Source organism: Stegostoma tigrinum, chromosome 18 (genome assembly GCF_030684315.1).
Source record: "Stegostoma tigrinum isolate sSteTig4 chromosome 18, sSteTig4.hap1, whole genome shotgun sequence".
Classification (NCBI taxonomy): domain Eukaryota; kingdom Metazoa; phylum Chordata; class Chondrichthyes; order Orectolobiformes; family Stegostomatidae; genus Stegostoma; species Stegostoma tigrinum.
Genome location: NC_081371.1, coordinates 8,109,431 through 8,122,405, shown reverse-complemented (window position 1 = coordinate 8,122,405; position 12,975 = coordinate 8,109,431). Strand labels below are relative to the sequence as shown.

Below are 12,975 nucleotides of genomic sequence, written 5' to 3'. Positions count from 1 at the left end.
CAGTGAACAAGGCAGTGAATGTTCTGTAGATTGATGGAGGTTACAATGCTTTGTTGCAACAGGAAATCAAGAGAGAGGATGAAAAGACGAACTCATTTTTCCTGATGACAACTTTCTTAGCCTGGTGCGATGACTCTCACAATGCCACCTCGCAAAGTTGGGTGTCGGGGTGGGGGCATGGTCAATGGGATTGGTGATGAGGAAAGAGGATGGACGGTGGCTGAGATACATCCAGAATATAAAAGAAGAATTTGCAGCCCATCAGTCTCAAATTTGGCCCACTTCATGACATAACACAGACCACTTGTGCCTTCATAATTTCAGTGTGGAAGGGTAACACACAGAACAGAAAAGACAGTAGAAGTATGCATATGTAACTGGCTGAGTGATAGAAATAACGGAGTGCTGGAAAATGAGTATTTATGTGGTTGGTGTAAAATACATGGAAAGCTCCCCAGGAGTCAGTTCAGGGTTTCCAGCTTTCCCTGATATATATTATCCATCTAGAAACTGGTTTACAGGGGACTCATTGAAATTTTGAGATGAAAACTTGGGGAAATATTGCAAATTGTGATGAGGGTAAAGTGAAACTTCAAAAAGACATTTTTGATAAGTTGGTGAAATGCATGAACAAACAGCAAATCAAATTCAATGTGGAGAAATATGAAGTCATTCATTTTAGTAGGAAGAAAAAGGAGAGGCATTATCAAATTTCAGGCATTTCTCTAAAATCATAGAATTATCGAATTTCTACAGTGTGTAGGAAGGCCATTCAGCCAGTCAATTCCAGACTGACCCTTCTGCATAGCATCCCACCCAGACCTACCTAACCCCAGACCTATCCTCTGCAACCCCACATTTCCCATGGCAAACCCATTTAATGTATTCATCCTGGACACTATGGGTGATGTGGCATGGCCAATCCACCTAACGCACACACCTTGGGACTGGAGGAGGAAACTGGAGCATCCATACGAAACTCCAGCAGGGAGAAAGTGCAAAGACAGTCACCCAAGAGTGGAATCGAACCCAAGTTCCTGGTGCTGTGAGTTGGGGTGGGGAGAGAGGGAGAGGGAGAATCGGGGGCCAGAGGGAGAGAGAGTTGGGGAGAGAAAGAGAGAGTCAGAAATCAGGGATAGAAATAGAAAGAGATGGGGCAGGGAGGGTGGAGAGAGAGAGAGAGAGAGAGAGAGAGAGAGAGAGAGAGAGATGAGGAAGGAGAGCAATTCAAATGGAAAAGAGAGAGAAGTAGACAGATGGTGAGGGAGAGGAGAGAGAAATGGATTAGAGCGGTGCTAAAGAACTTAGAACATAGAACAGTACAGCTCAGTACAGGACCTTCAGCCCACGATGTTGCACCAAACTTTTACCCTAAGCCTAAGGTCTATCTAACTTCCCCCCTACCCTATACTATCATTCATATGCCTACCTGATAGCTGCTTAAATGGCCCCATATAGGGGATTGAGAGAGACAGGAATAGAGAGAGAAGGGGGTAGGTGAACAAGAGAGAATGGGGGGATGGCAACAAACAGAGAGAGATGGGGAAGATCACTGAAGTGAGATGCTCACCCGATATCCATTATCTGTGGCCGGCATCCCACTCCCTGTCTCAGAGGCTGCAGAGGCAAACTGTTACATACCAGGTGACCTGACACAGAGAGGCTGCAGGCCTGAGTCCCGAGCTGGTCTAGATCCACCAGAGAAATTGACGGAGTGTCAACACAGCACAAAACTGAGGACATGCTCCACACGGACTGCCCATACCCCACAGATTGCAGCCGGCAGAGAGGTTTCAGGTCAGCCTGGTGATTCGATCTCTCATGGCCTCCCACTGGTAGTGTCTGAAACCCCATCAGGGATAGAGATAGAAAGAGATGGGGCAGGGAGGGTGGAGAGAGAGAGAGAGAGAGAGAGAGGGAGAAAGAGAGGGAGAGGGAGAAAGAGAGGGGGAGAGAGACAGAGAGAGAGAGAGAGAGAGAGAGAGAGAGAGATATGAGGAAGGAAAGCAATTCAAATGGAAAAGAGAGGAGTAGACAGATGGTGAGTGAGTGAAGAGAGCTCACTGTGGCTGTGCCAGCTCAACTTCCTACAACCCAGGCAGATTCTCTCCTCTTTCCTCAAACCATCCACAAACAGGCTAAAATATTTTGACCGCTTCATGACCTTAACAGCAGTGAAACACACCAAAGGGAAGTGGGGTGGCTCTTTATTTAATACTCATTAAGTTTTGCCTTCTATTCAATTCCATGGGTGACGTTTGACCCATAACCTTTCACGTTGACTCTTTGTTTTGTTCCATTCTATAAAAAGGACTCACTATCCTATTCACTCACCCAGGCGTTGCCTGAAATATGAATCCTCCCGCTGTCAGTCTTTTATTTCAGCACATCCTACTTTTCTCTCTGCTGTGAACAGGCAGTGAGGTCAGGGTTAAGGGAAACAAAATCGCACTGCCAATATTTGCTTTGTAGACCATCAATATTTGGACACAACAAATAAGAGTGCTGCTTGGCTCAATACCATGTGCACAAGACAACAGTTTAAGGAGACACACCGTCATTCCAAAGCACTGCAGTTTGGGCGGTCATGACACTTCTGCATTGAATTATTGGGGCAAGAACCATTCCAATTCTATCATTCAAACAACCTCTTCTCTTTCCCCTTGCCTGGGTTGTGGGTATTGCTGCTAAGGTCAGCATTGGTTGCCCATCCTTATTTGCCCTTGAACATGAATGGCTTGCTCGGCCATGACAGAGGGCAGTTAACTTTGCTGCTGCCCTCTGTACACATCTGGGCCTGACTGGCATGTCGTTCCTGAAGTACGTCAGTGAAATGGATGGGTTTTCATAACCATCGATCGCTGCTTCGTGGCTGCCATTACTCAGGCAGTTTACGGACTACTGGTTTAAATTCCACTCGCTGGCACGGTCAGGTCTGAACACCTGTCCCCAGGAACCCGAGCCTCTGGGTTACTGGTCCACCGACATGACCAATCACACGCCACTATCTCCCCCTTGCACATTTTACCTTCTGAAATGAGCATGCGTCTGGCTGGAGGATATTGTGTGGTGTGGTTTTATGCGCACAGCTATGAGTTTCAGTCCAAGACAGACTGGTCAAGGAGGAGGCAAGGTCAAGGCCTGTCTTCAGGTTTGAGATTTTTTTTCGAAGAACACCATTGATTAGATATTAAGAGCAAGTATTCAGAAATATTCCAGACTCAAATCTTATCTTTACGTTATAGAAAGACTAATGTTACTCAGTCTACTCCACGTGCATCTCTACATGTATATCTAAAATTCACTTGGTTCCACCTCAGGCTATTGCTTAGTTCTTTGATTGTTTTTCTCTCCTCATGCACTCCACCCATACTGTATTATTTAAGCCCAGTGAGGAGCAGCTCCGAGACATTGTCATAGGGATGCTCCATAGTCTTAGATTATTTACACAACAGAAATGTTCCTGAAGGGTTCAGGACGGTTCCCCATCCTAGTGCGGCTTCCAGGTCTACGGAAGTTGGCAACGGGATGCAGACTCGCTCCCAGTAGGTGGATTGACAATTCGATTAGAATGAGGCTATGAGGCTGATGTACAAGTTCAACCCAGGCCATTGGGATCTTCTTGGCATCAGGGAACCAGATGACCGAAGGCTATTTGATTCCAGGAGGCCGTTACCTTAACTGCCTTCATCATCCCCAACAATCCCCGTGCCCCTAACCATTCCAAGCTCCCCCGCAACTCCGGCTTCCACTGGTATGCCTCATGCCCCCAATCTCATCCCTCTTTGCTCCACCCTCCCTCCCTCCCTCCTACAACCTCACTGAACTTCCCCTCTGGTCTAAGTTTCAATCTTGACCACCTCTCCCTCCTCTTCGAGTCACCCTGCAACCTGCCGACAGAAGGCAAAAGAGAAAGCATACAATGTGGTGAAGATTAGTGAGAAACCAGAGGATTGGAAAACCGTTTGAAAACCAGCACAAGGTAACTTTAAAAAGCGATGACAGACAAGATGAAATATGAGGGTAGGCTAGCAGGTAATATAAAAGAAGATTGTAAGAGTATTTTTAGACATACAAAAGGTGAGTAAGTGGCAAGAGTGGACATTAAACCACTGGAAAATTAGGCTGAGAAATAATAATGAGTAACAAACAAATGGCGGAGATGCTAAGCAGGTATTTTGCATCAGTTTTCACAGTGGAGGACGCCAGCAGCATGTCAGAGAGAGAATCAGGGACAGAGGTGTGTGTCATGGCCGTCGCTAAAGAGATGTTGCTGGTGAAGCTGAAAGGTCTGAAAGTGGACAAATCACCCAGACCAGACAGACTATGAACCAGGGTTCTGAAAGAGATAGCTGAGGAGATTGTGGGGGCATTAGTGGTAATCTTTCAGGAATCGCTGGACTTAGTGAGAGTCCCAGAGGATTGGAAAATGGCTAATGTAACCCCCTGTTTAAGAATGGAGGGAGGCAGAAGACAAGAAACCATAGGCTGGTTGGCCTGACCACGGCTGTTCACAAGGTTTTAAGAGTCCATGGCAAAGGATGAGACTGCAGAGTATTTGGAAGCGCGTGAAAATAGGGCAAAGTCAGCACAGGGTCATGCCTGACAAATTTGTCAGCATTCTTTGAGGAGGTAATGAACAGGTTAGACAAAGGGGAGCCAATGCATGTGATCTATTTGGATTTCCAGAAGCTCTTTGACACGATAACGCACAGGAGGCTGCTAAATAAGACAGCCTGTGGTGTTAAGAGTAAGGTACTACATGGGTGCAGGGTTTGCTGACTGGCAGAAGACAGACAGTAGTGATAAAGGGGTCTTTGTCAGGATGGCAGCCAACGACTCGTGGAGTTCCACAGGGATCAATGTTGGCACCACAACAATATACAATATACATTAACAATCTGAACAAAGAACTGAGGGCATTGTTGCTAAGTTTGCAGATGATACAAAGATAGGTGGAGGAATAAGAAACATGGAGGCTAGAGGAAGGCTTGGACAGGCCAGGAGAGTGGGCAAAGAATTGGCAGTTGAATAAAATGTGGTTATGCATTTTGGTGGGAAGAATAAAGACGCAGACTATTTTCTTAAAAGGGCAGGTCTTTGGAAATCTGAAGCACAAAGGGACTGAGAGCCCTAGGTCAGAATTTGCTGAAGGTCAATATGCAGGCTCGGTTGAGTGTAAGGAAGGCGAATGCGATTCATTGGCATTCATTTCAAGAGGAATAGAGAATACAAGAGCAGGGATGTCATGCTAAAGCTGTATAAGGCTCCAGTCAGACTGCATCTGGAACACTGTAAGTATGTTTTGGGACCCCCATTTAAGAAGTATGCACTGGCATTGGAGGGGATCCTGAGGTGGTTTACAACACTGATCCCGTGGGGATGAAGGGCTTGTCATATGAGGAGCGTTTGAGGACTCTGGGTCTGTACTTGATGGAGTTGGGAAGAATGGAAAAGGGGGAGATCTGATTGAAACTTACAGAATACTGAAAGGCCTTGATAGAGTGGGCATGGAGAAGATGTTTCCACTCGTAGGAGGGATGAGGACCTGAAGGTACAACCTTAGAGCAAAGGGATGAACCTTTAAAACGGAGAGAAATTTCTTCAGCTCTAGGTTGTTTAACAGGTGGAACTCATTGCCACAGAAGGCGTCGGAGGCCAAGTCATTGAGCGTATTTAAGACGGAGACAGATAGGTTCTTGATTGGTAAGGGGTTGAAGGGTTATGGGGAGAAGGCAGGAAAACAGAGTTAAGAAACTTATCAGCCATGATAAAACGGCACAGTAGATTGATGGCCCAAATGGCCTAATTCTGCCACTATATCTTATGATCTTAAAGCCATCATTTGGCTGACAGATTGAGATCCTCTCAATCCAGCTGGCTACGGTCAGGAAACAGGCTTTAGAAGTACTGAACAGGTCCTAGCACCACTGTAGGAGGGCCAGATGGGAGCCTATTTTACCTGCAAGGTATCCTGAAGGCAGCCACACCTACGTCCCAGTCCCTCACTACACCCCTCCCAGTCAATACACAGCCGTTCATTGCCCAACAGGATGATTCCTGATAGTTTGTCAAGTAAAATTTCTCCCCTCCTCCCTTCTATCCAAACATCAACCATCAATAATAAATGAAAATATAAAGTAGAAATTGTAATGCCAGGTTATGAAATTGCAAGGCAGATTTACTACTGTATGGATCATACAGAGGATTAACAATGGGAATTAAAGCTGTTTCAAAGCAACACAGCAAAATATGGAAAGACTTAGAAGCACTGCCCAGCTACCATGCTGCAGAGGGAATGCAAAGCCATAGATTTTCTGCTGTCTAGTTTTTTCATTCAGGCCAATAATGGCATCAGCTCAAAGGACAACAGTCTGTGTGTGTTCCTGTTTAGTTATTTTGATGTTGTCACAGATTCATGTCTCCACCAATTCTCTCTGCTGTTTTTTTTGCAGATCAGGTTTTTGTGAAAAAACAGCGTTGTCAGCAGACAGACAGCCAGGCGCATGCAGGGAAGTTTGCACAGCATTGTGTTGTGATATTTTCAACACAGACAGGCAACAGGTCCCAGTTACCCAGACACCAGCCTTCACTAGCTTGCAGTGTGTCCCTTGCTTTTAAAGAAAACCGGGCCACTGATTTTCTTAAGGTCTTATAGCTGTGATTGTCAGTGCACAGCACTCGAGCTCCCAATCCCTACCTGTTGCCAACTGCAGTTATGTACCTGAAAAGCAGCAGTGTGCTCATGGAGCTAATCAGGCTAATGCCTTTATCCTGTATGAACCAACTCAACTGGCAGCGCTTTGGGGTCGCCCGAAGCCCGCAAATACCGTGGACTTCAGAGAAAATCATGACTGACTGCTCATCAAAACGATCTCCCTTGGTGAGAGATCGAGAATGGGTGTCCTAACCCTCACTATCCTCTGGAGAACACTGCATTCCTCCCATTCACCCTCTTCGAGGCTATAGTTTACAATGCCCAACCACTGTGGTCTGTAACTTCAGCCAACTGGGCTTTGGAATTCTCTCTCTCCTATGCTCCTAATCCCTCTCCTCTTTTAAGATGCTCGTCAGAAACAACCTCCACAAACTAGCTGTCGGACACCGGTCTTTAAGTCAAATATCCAGAGCAGTGTCAAGCGATATTTTTTTCCCTTATTACTAAATTGTTCAAAATGGTGCCACACCATGGCAACAAATGAAAATGTTTCAGTGTATTTTATTGTAAAACACATATGGCAGTAAAATCAAACTCAATTCAAACTCAAAATCAAATGAAATTAAGAACCTGCAAAGACCCTTGAGAATAGTATGGCTTAAAGAGGTATATTTAGTCCTAGTTTTTTTCTCAAAGAGGTTTTGCGCCATAGGCTTTTCTTTAAATGTTGGAAGAATATATGCAGCCTGAATGGGTAGAGACAGGCTCCCACAGAACCAGGATTTTATTGACCTTTCAGCAGTTTTTGGGTTTTTGAATTTAGCTGTGGGAGCTGTAATACCTCTCTCTCTCTGTCTCTCTAACAGAATTTTCTCCAGGTGTTCTTTTGTCTTAGATGGAAGAATTGGATGTTAGACAATCTATGTGACTGAATTTGCCTTTGCCAAGTCTGCATTTATGGGATGTTACTATATTGGAACAGTTAAAATTTGGTCATTAAATAATCTATTATTCTGTTTTCCCACAGAATTAAAGTCATACCAATTCTTCTTTCTTCTGTTTCTATTTCAACTGTCGGCAAGTAGAGTAACCAAACAAATTACATCTGGAACACAGCACCTTACACTAGTCTTTAATTCAGGTAAAAGTTAGGGTGTCTCCTTAATATACTTGAAGGGGGTTTGATCCGGTCTCTAACACCGTATATAAATGCAGTTTCCTGTTGCCTCATTAAATGCTCACTTGGGTAGTTGGGGAATAGTGGTAAGCACCCATCAGAATTTAGCCTCGCAACAAGCAGCACTTTCAGAGAAAAATGAAAGCAATGAATTTAGAGATCCGCAAAAGGCCCCTTATATGTTGCGTTGAGCTCTGTTCAGCAGCTGATAAGAGGGCTAGGTTGGGTGTATGGTGCTGTCGATGTTTCTCAGCTTCCACAGATCCTCTTCAAGGAAAATGCTTAACTCACAGGATTCAGGAAAGGAGAGAAAAGTTGGCTCCAGAGTCAAACAATGTTTGGAATGCTCTGCCTAGGAAAGCCTGGTTTGTTTCACTGTATGCTGGTACATTCCTTTATACTAAAGGAATGGGTAAATGGCATAATAACAGAAGCACAGTGTGTTCCATACACCACTGTGGAGCTGTTAGACATGGCTGCATAGACAGGCTCACAATGCAACACTTTCAGCTATACTCCAACTGAAACTCATCATCAACAAGCATCAGAAAGTGGCCAGCCAGTGTAACTGGGTGATCATCACCGAAACAAAGGTTTCAGCGCCACACACAAGTATTTACTTGTGTGGATTTCTTTGGCAAGAGCTGTTCCAAATAAATCTGGCAGAAGCTGTGAGCAAACAGAATCCCTACAGTGCAGGTGTAGGCCATTTGTCCCATTAAGTCTGCACTGATACTTCCTGGCGGGAAAAGCCTCCCATCCAGACCCATCCCAGCCCTGCATTTACCCTGGCTAACCCACCTAGCCTGCACATCTTTAGACTGTGGGAGGAAACTGGAGCACCCGGAAGAAACCCACGCAGACATAGGAGATTGTGCAAACTCCACACAGACGGTCACTGAAGGCTAGAATTGAACCCGGATCTCTGGTGCTGTGAGGCAGCAGTGCTGACCACTGAGCCACTAGGCGTCCTTTTGTGCTTTTTTCTCCCCCTACCGTTTTTCATCCCATCTTCCACAAACCCCTGGTCTCCTGTGCCTGGTGATGCAGGCAGCTAAGTGCTTCCTCCAAGCTTAGTGTCGGCACTCCAGAATTGCAAAGAGGAATGAAGTGATGCCACTTCAACCATGCCCACATTGCGAACTCCTGAAAGTATCTGAAAGCTTGCAGAAATGGAACCGCACCAATGCATCCTTCCTTTTCACATCCATGCGACACACATCACCCATGGCTCAGTCACTGAGTAGCACTTTTATTGCAGTGTTCAATTGTTTTGAGTTTGATCACAATACTCTATTTACTCTCACTGTGCTTGATTTGTTCGGCCTGGGTGCAGACCAAGAGCAAAGTGAATAAAGTGTTAGAGCTGTCACCATGGAGCAAAACTTCAAACCACTGCCAATAATCTGTTAGTGCACATTAAAACAGCAATCATGTCTCTAAATGTACTAGATATAAAGTACAACATTTGCCTCTGAGTCGGAGGCTTCTAGGTTCAAATGTCTCTCCTGAGGCATGGAGTCACAGTCATAGAGCACAAAATCCACCCTGGGACTCCAGTGTGGTATTGGGCCATATTGAACGGCTAAAGGTGCCATCTTTGGGATAAAGCAGTATTTGTAGTAGATCAAGGGTCTTCCTCAGATTTAACATCCGACGATTATAAGATTGCTGCATGTCAGAGCGTGCTACAAAAAGCAACGACTCAGTAATCAACCTGCTCTGAGATGGTATTACACACCAGCACAAGGGTGGCAGGGTGGCTCAGTGGTTAGCATTGTTGCCTCACAGTGCCAGGGTCCCAGTTTGATTCCACCCTCAGACAGCTGCCAGTGCAGAGTTTGTACATTCTCTCTTTGTCTGCATGGTTTTCCTCTGGGTGCCTCGGTTTCCTCCCAGTCCAAAGGCACGCAGGCTAGGTGGATTGGCCACGCTAAATTAACCATAGTGTTTGGGGATGTGTAGATTTGGTGGGTTATAGGGGGATGGGTCTGGGTGGGATGCTCTGATGGTCGGTGTGGACTTTTTGGGCTGAAGGGCCTGTTTCCACGCAGTAGGGATTTTATGATAAACCTCTGGAACAGGTGGGGCCTGAGCACAGGTTTCTGAGGTGGGGCTGCTGTTCACAGCTTAGCTGCTGCATTTCCCACATCATATCAACCCAAAAGTACTTGAATTGGTTGTAAAGAGCTTTGGAAAATCCAGAAGTTGAAAAGCAAAGGTGCTTTCATGCAAGTGTCCATTTATCACCCCTTTGCAGCATTAAGCCTGTGCTCCAGCACAGAGAGACAAATGCAGGCCCAATTTTAACTCAACGCAAGTGAATAGGTTTTAAGTTAAAACTGGACCCAGATGAGCCCAAAGGAAACCTATCTGCAGTGTCATTCACTTGCTGGGAGTTGATGGTGGTTTTAATCCATCCTTGTCTAACAACCGGCTCAAACTTTCCCAGTCAAAAATTACTTCTAATTGCCCTATTGAATCTCTAAGACTACTTTTGAGTTTTTGAAATTAAAACGAATCAATAAACGGCCCTTTCTGTTTATCTAGTAGCTACCTGTTTGGCTGAGGTTTGCTGATTATACGCTGTGGCAAGATATCAATAATTTAAATATTTTAAAATGCAACCTCGCCTGAGATGCTGCATTGCAGATATCCCATTTTCCACGTGTTTCCACGAGGACTAAAACATTGCTGCATCAATGGCTAAGACAATCCTGAGGCAGATATTAAAAACAAGCACCATTAGGTCCTCCTGTGCTTTGAAAGCACTGGGCTGGCGGATGAATGGGATCTCACTGTAATCAGGCAGGTACCTCTTGTGCTGTTGTACTATCTAGAACAGAAGGCTGCAGCCTTGAGCCCCAAAGGAAACTGGTAGAGGGTGGCGTGGTATAAATCCCACCATGGCAGAGGGTGGAACTTGAACTTAACAAATATCTGGAATTAAGAATCTAATAATGACCGTGAATCCATTATCGATTGTCAGAAAAACCCATCTGGTTCACCAATGTCCTTTCGGGAGGAAAACTGCCATCCTTACCTGGTCTGGCCTACGTGTGACTCTAGACCCACAGCAATGTGGCTGACTCTTAGCTGCCCTCTGGGCAATTCAGGTTGGGCAATAAATGTTGCCTGGCCAATAAATGATGCCCTCATCTCGTGAATGAATAAAGAAAAAAAAAATTGGGCACAAGCAGCGCCAGACTAATCCAGTACGGCCTCGTGTTTTGTTATTTATGTGAGGACATCGATGGGCAACACTGGCAAGACCACAATCACCGTTTGTGGATGACGTGAACCTACCAATCGACCCACTGAAGTCTGGTGGTGGCATTGTGAAAGGCATGGGGCAAGATATGGATTGAAACATGTAGAAAAGAGAGGCAAGCACAGAGTGGTTCGCATCATTTAACAGCCAACATGGAGAATCTCAGAAGGTCCAAGATCTTTCAAATGACACAACATAATAATCATTGTCAACGTGTTTGTGCAACTTTATTTGTAGAACAATCTAATTTCCAAACTGTTGATCTTTCTTGGATGTTCAGTATCTACCAGTTGTTTTGAGTTTGGGATGGGGTGGGGGGAGCGGGGTGGTGACAGTGAGTACAGGAAAGCACAGTGGATGCTTTTAGCTTCACAATTCAGTTAGTCTCTCTCTTCTAAGCACCTCAGCACAACCGCCATCAACCCCAGACCACGCCTTCACATGCTCCAGATGCATCCCACCACAATCAAAAATGAACTTCAAAAGGACGTACTGTACAGATAGACCACACTCAATTGACAGCCAGAAGGTGCATGTGATACCTTTATTCATTGACACCAAGCAACATTTTAATGTGATAATAACCTTGGACATTATGCAAAATGCATTGTGCTGTAAGTGTGTAAACACATAAACCCTTCTTACCAGATGGTGAGTTTGTCTCTTTTCTCTTCCTGATCTCCCGGGAAACAACCTGTGTTTGATATCTGTTCTCAACAGGGCCCCATCAGTCAAACGCGTTCATATCAAAATGTCCACATCTGAAAAGACAAGAACAAAAACAGACTGTCAATGTGCCAGGTCTTTTTGTCACTGGGTCCTAACATCAGACTGCAGTGCAGTATCTCTAAGCAGTGGTCTTTCCAGTGTTTGGTGCACGACGTGGCAAGTGTGTTCCTTCAGAGAGAGTGCTCCTCAGACAGAGGTTGGGACAAGAGTAGAACCAGGAGGTCAGCGAGTCACTTCCATCAGTGGCCTTCCCTTTCCTGCTACATGGATCATGCCTGATCTCAAGACAGTGTATCTGCTTTGGCTGCGCGTCCCTTGGTATCTTTGCTGAACAAGAACATTATAAACTTGGTTTTGTACTTCATTCTGTCAAGCCAAATGTGCTGACAAGAAGGGTAGCAGGATGCTGGTCAGACCTGACTTAGTTGAAACATAAATATCTTGAGGAGGCTTGACCAAGCAGATGTTGAAAGGATGTTTCTGCCTGTAGGGGAAGCTAGAACTATGGGTCATAGTTCAAATAAAGGGTCACCCTTTGAAGACAGAGATTAGGAAATATCTTTCCTCTCAGAGGGTTGACTCCCTTTGGAATTTCCTTTCAAAAATTTTTAATGTCAAAGATGGACAGAGCATCGACGATCAAAAAAGACTATCGGGGATAGAAAGAAATGTAGACCTGAAGTTAAAATCAGACTTTGATCTTATTGAACGGTAAGCAGGCTCAGTGGGCTGAGTGACCTACTAGAATCACATATAGCACAGAAACAAACATTATGGTCCAACACGTCCGTGCTGACCAGATATCCCGAATTAACATAGTCTCATTTGCCAACATTTGGCCCATATCCCCCTAAACCCTTCCTATTCATGTACCCATTCAGATGCCTATTCTTTACATTAAGACTCAGAATTTCATGGAGTATAAGCCTAATTCAGTACAGGCAGCTCCAAGTAAATTCTGGACTCAATCTCACTCCACACCCTTTTCTCCTTTGGGCCCTATCCTATAACTGACAATTAGTTCGACACAGTTTTATTGACACACGAGTGTCAGCAGTTTTTCTTGCACTGTAGTTGGCATTGTGGTTCAGCTTATACACAGACAGTCAATAAGAAGCAAGAACCCGCCCTCACTGTCAC

At 45.0% G+C, this 12,975-nt stretch overlaps 1 protein-coding gene across 20 annotated transcripts in view; it reads right to left on the bottom strand.

The window, feature by feature from the left end:
• nrcama (neuronal cell adhesion molecule a) overlaps positions 1-12,975 on the bottom strand; it is a 357,355-nt gene that overhangs the window by 158,719 nt on the left and 185,661 nt on the right. For all 20 annotated transcript variants that reach the window (XM_059652297.1, XM_059652299.1, XM_059652290.1 and 17 more), the window contains one exon: positions 11,752-11,867. The gene's annotated coding sequence lies outside the window, so the exon portion shown is untranslated. The remainder of the gene's footprint in view (positions 1-11,751; positions 11,868-12,975) is intronic.